The 5,494-nt window shown below is 44.7% G+C and overlaps 1 pseudogene across 1 annotated transcript; it reads right to left on the bottom strand.

Moving 5' to 3' along the window:
• Positions 1-1,077: 1,077 nt before the first annotated feature.
• Positions 1,078-2,505, bottom strand: LOC309621605 (E3 ubiquitin-protein ligase makorin-1 pseudogene; annotated as a pseudogene). The gene has a single exon. The product of its transcript is annotated as an E3 ubiquitin-protein ligase makorin-1 pseudogene (transcript).
• Positions 2,506-5,494: the final 2,989 nt, after the last annotated feature.

Below are 5,494 nucleotides of genomic sequence, written 5' to 3'. Positions count from 1 at the left end.
CCAAGAACCCGACAACAAAACCCCTCAAATGAGGACAAAGGTTTGTCAAAAAGTGCCTGGACTAGAAAGTCTAGGAGATCATAAAACATTAAATACAACTGTGTAACTGAGACCCAGTTTGTGTTAATCCATGAGATAACCAGATAGTTGAACCTCTATGGCTAAGCCCATTTCCCTATTTATATAGACAGAGCTAGCCCTGCTCTATTAACAGCTACCAATATACTGCTTTGTCCTTTAAGATCTATTTGCCACACGAGGCTGAAACCAGTAAACTTGAGTTTTTCCACTAAGGCTACAGACACTGCATCTATGCAGGGAAGAGAAGCTTGTTACACACTCACACGTACCAAGTCTATCAGCCCTTGGGAGTCAACTTCCAACTCTGCATTTATTTTATTCCGCTATATCTTTATATGTGTTCTTTCACCATTTTCCTATCAGGCTAAACACAGTAAAAATCTCAACACAGTCGCACCTGGTTCTGGTTACCCAGCAGTAGTACTTGTGTGCAATTAAACAAGAGACGAAAACCACAGAACGAGTGCACAGGGTGGGGATTCCAGGGCAGGGGACAGATATAGAAACACAGATGTGCAGAATTCACCAGAAACCTCAAGCATCCGCCTAAGTCTATAGCAGAAGGCTACACGCCACAGTTCAGATCCTTCACCTATCACCCCAATTCTTGGACCCAAAAGCAGGGCCAATGCTGTTACTTTTGAACCTGGGGTCCTCAAAAATGAGTACTGGAAATCCAGAAATGCTACCCTTGAACCGTGTGAATCTGGCTGAAAACAGATGACGCAGCAAACCTACACGCTGTCTGACCGTTAAATTCATGTTACAAGAAAACTAACTTTAAGATTCATTTTTGTAACTTTTTTAAACAGAGAAAACAACACACTCCTTGGGGAAAGGTGAGGGATTGAGAAGACAGGCCCTGGGTAAAAATTATTACGACAGCACCTGGAGTTGAGAGGCCTGCCTAGAAGAGAACCACGGGCACTGCTGCCAGCAGTGGGGAGGGCTGCCGTCTGAGGCTCAGCAGACCAGTTCACACGCCCAGCAAAGCTGCTATAGATCCAAGTCATAAAAATCTTCCAGCTCATCGTGAAACAAGTCCCACTCGTCTTCAGAGTCTGTCAGGTCGTCGTCCCCACCTGCAGCCAAAAGCACAAGCAACATCTCGCCCAGCTCAAAGGTGACAACCTCTTCTTCGTCGTTGTCAAAGGGGTTGCCTTTCCCTCTCTCCTCAATGATCTCCCAGAAGTGGTTCGTTCGTTGGGCCCGGTATGTGCTTGATGTTCCCACTTTCTGTCTCTGTGGCTCCTCTCTATGGCATCAGGGTACGCATGCTTGTAAACGCAGTTCCCTCCAAATGGGCAGCTCCCACGTCCTTCGTCAAAATACCTGCACACCTTGTTGCTCATTGCCTCCTTGTATTTCTGAATGAGTTTCTGCTTCTCTTCTTTCTCCTCCACCCAGTACTCACTTGGAATGACAATGTTAGATGTGATCCGGCATTCTGGGCAGTACTTTATGATCTTGCTCTCAAATTGCTTAGCACTCCTCCACTTGCGAATACATTTGAGACAGTAGGTGTGGTTGCAGTTGGAGAGGATTCCGAAGCGGCGCTCGCGGGGGTTGGCTTTCTCATAGACCACCTCCATGCAGATCCCACACACCATGTCCTTGCGGTGCTGCACAGCAAACGAGAGCTCCATGTCCTTCTCATGGGCCTCGATGCAAGATTTGATGTGTTGTGATCTTTGGGCAGCATCCACTGGATGGAGGACCTGCAGCCCACACATATCACACGCGTCTCCATGGAGATACACACAGTTCTCCCCATATCGGCACTCTCCCACTGCAGCATAGGGGCAGATCTGCTTCTTTGTTTCCACTGCAATTTGCTCCTTCTCTGATTCTTCCTTGGTCACTGAGCCCTGCAGGGGTGCTTCAGTGGAGGAAGAGGCAGTACGGCCACAGTAGGGCTGCCCAGGAACAAACTCAATGGCGTTCACCCAGTCTTCTGAACCAGCTCCTACAGTTGAAAAGTTTGAATTTCTTGACTCAGCTTCGCCCATATGCATTTCACCAATCTGTCCAACTACTGATGAGAGACTTGAGGAAGCAGCAAGGGGTGACTTTGCAGTTAGAGCTGTAGCAGTTGCAATGGCTTGCTGTGTTCATATTTGCAGCGGTCTCCGTAAATACAGTACTCTCGCTGAAAATACTTGTACACTACACCATATGGACTCTCAGAGAGGTCACGTGAGTATCGACAGTTATCTCCTTCCTTACAAACCCCATGCATGAAATACCTGCAGGTGACCTGTTTGGTCCAGCCGCCGCCGCTGCCGTCGCTGCCAAATCCCGTGCCCGCAGGGACGGGGAGGTAACTGTGGGGATAGGGGTGGGGGAGGCCGCTGCCACCGCCGCCCCTGCCGCTCCTGCTCTTGATGTTTTGGCTGTTGTTCCCGGAGCTGCAGCCTCCGCCATTACTGTTTATCCCACACAGCAGTGGCGCCGGAACTTCCGGGATCACATAATTCCGGTCCGGCTGAGGGGGGAGAAGGCGGCGAGGCGAAGGGTGGGAAGGGGGAGGACACTGAGGCGCCCGCTCACTCCCCTCTGGCCCGCGTCGCGTCTCTGAGTGCTCTCGCCGCTCGAACTGCGGGCCGGAGCCCGAGCACCCCCTTCTCATTACTTCTTGTTCGTATTTTTAAGTAAATTTTTATTTTTTATCACAGCAAATTTGATTACAAGATTTTGTTTGCTCTAGGTGTGCAAGATGTGGTTCTTTCACACATATACATATATCTCTTCTTCTTCGTATCCTTTTCCCATGTAGGTTATGACACAATGTTGAGTAGTCTTCTCTTGGTATTCTGTAGGTCTTTGGTGATTCTGTATTTCACATGTGTTTGTATATCTCTGTTAACCCCAATATCGTAATGTATCCAATCCTCACACCTTTCCATTTAGTGAACCATCAGTTTGTTTAATGAATCTGTGATTGCCTTTCTCTGTGGAAATATCTTCATTGGTATCAATTTTTTGGTAACACCTACAAGTGATACGATAGGATATGTGTCTTTCGCTTTCTCACTTACTACAAGTTGCGTGATTCCTTCTAGACTCATCTATGGTGCTGCAAATGGCATTGTTTCATTTTTTCGCTAGCTAAGATTCCATCTCTACATGTAGCAGTTCTTCTTTGTCCCCCCATCTGTTGGTGGACTTTTTGGTTACTTCCATATCTTGGCTATTGTAATACTGTGCAGTGCAGTTTTGCCTGCCTGTGTCTTTCCAGTTCTGTCTTCAGAGGTTATAGGTCCAGGAAGGGGCCTGCTGGATCATATGGTAGCTCAATATTTCCCTTTTAAAGGCACCTCCATTCAGTTCTCATTAGTGGCTCTTTCCAAGTTACGTCCCTCTTAAAGTTGAGCGTATGCATTTCTCCACAACACCTTCAGCATTTATTGTTTATAGTTTTCTTGCTGATGGTTATTCTGACTGGTTTGAGATAATACCTCTTTGTGGTTGAATTTGCATGTGTCTCATAATCCGTTGAAATTGAGCTTTAAGGCACGTGCTTTTATTTTTCAATCTGTGATTACAGCTTAGTTCTTCAAAGTGTTTTCTTAAAGTATGTGTCACATTTTGAAATGCTTTGGCCATTTACCTCCCTCTAAACATTTTGAGGGCAGGTTTCATTTACAGCCCTGCCGTACTTGTTCATATGAAGTGAGCATTAGCACAGGTTTTAAAGCTGCTTTTGCAGGTAATGGCCAGAGGACGGCAGCCTTTCTACGTTCCCCACTCTGGTAACTAGGGAAACAGCCCTCCCGGCCAGTGGTGTTCCTCGGTTATAAATTAGAGTGGAATGTGCCCGGATAAACCCACAAAAGCGGATGTCTCCTTACTTTTGTTTGTTTTTTAAATTTAATTTATAGTTTTTATTGGAGTAATATTCCATTGTGTACATAGACCACTTCTTCTTGGTGCATTCCTGTATTGATGGATATTTTCGTTGCTTCCAAGTGTTGGCTATGGTAAATATTGCTGGAGTGCAGGATTGCCAGCCTGTGACTTTTTGATTCTCATTTCTCAGGGGTTACGCCCAGCACTGGGTGTGAATGATTGACCTGTAGCTCAATGTTCAAAGCACCTCCATTGTGTTTTCATTAGTGGCTCTTACCACGTCCCCCATAGAAGAGAGGGTAAGCATCTCTCCACAATCACTTCAGCATTTATTGTTTGCAGCATTTTTGCTAATGGCCATTCTGACTGCTGTGAGCTGGTCGGTTTTTGTAATTTGGGTTTGCATGTCTTTAAAAATTCCTAAAATTCATCATTTTTCCTCGCCTTTTTGTTTTCTGTTAAAAAAAATGTGAGTACAATATACCTCTTGAAATTGTCATCTTGAAAGGTTGCCCTCTTTTGAAATTTTGGTCGATTTTCGACCCCAGGAACTTTTGGAGGGCAGGTGTCATTTAAATAAATGCAAGTTTGGTGAATATTTAGTGACCTTTAGCAATGTGTTTAAAGCTGCTGTTGTGGGAAATGGCCACAAGGAGGCATCATTTCTCCGTTCCCAAATCTGGGTACCAAGGCAGCAGCAGAGCCTTCCAGGAAGTCATGTTCCTAGGTTTTAAATTAGAATGGAATGTGCCAGGAGAAACCCCCATACGTTTATGTCTCATTACTTCTTCTTGGTTTTTTTTTTACTTTTTTTAATCGGGGTAAATTTTAGAATATTGTTTGTCCTAGGTGTACAGAATCTGGTTCATTTGTACATTATATATGTCTATCCTTGTACAGATCCTCTTCCCATGTAAAATATTACAGAGTGTTCTGTAGACCTCCCTTGCTATATGGTCGGTCTTTTTGATAAATGTATATAATATGTATTTGTATACGTATAGTAACACTAATCTTAATTTATCCATTCCCCCCACCTTTCCTTTTACATGAGCATAGTTTGTTTTCTAATTCTGTGAGCGTCTTTCTCTGTGGAAATATGTTCATTTGTGTCAGTTATTAGCTAACCCCTGTAAGTGATATCATAGGACATAGGTCTTTTGCTTTCCGACTTACATCATGTTTGGTGATTATCCCCAGGTTCACCTGTGGTGCCTCAAAGAGCAGTGTTTCATTGTTTTCCATGGCTAATATTCCATTGTGTACATGGACCACTTCTTCTTTATCCATTCACCTGTTGAAGAACATTTTGGTTGCCTCACTGTCTTGGCTATTGTGAATAAGGCTGCAGTGCAGCTTTTGCAGCCTATGTCTTCTCGATTCTGGTCTTCTCAGGTGAGAGGCCCAGTGGCGTGCCTGCTGGATTAAATGGTACCTCAATTTTTACTTTTTAATGCAGCTCCTTTCTGTTCTCATTGTTGGCTGTTACGACTTTACGTCTCACCAGCAGGTAGAGGGTACAGAGTTCTCTAAAGCCCCTTCAGCATTTATTGTTTGTAGACTT

The sequence above is a fragment of the Balaenoptera borealis genome (genome assembly GCF_965194805.1).
Source record: "Balaenoptera borealis genome assembly, contig: HAP1_SCAFFOLD_754, whole genome shotgun sequence".
NCBI classification, from domain to species: Eukaryota; Metazoa; Chordata; class Mammalia; order Artiodactyla; family Balaenopteridae; genus Balaenoptera; species Balaenoptera borealis.
This window is presented reverse-complemented; position numbering and strand designations above follow the sequence as displayed.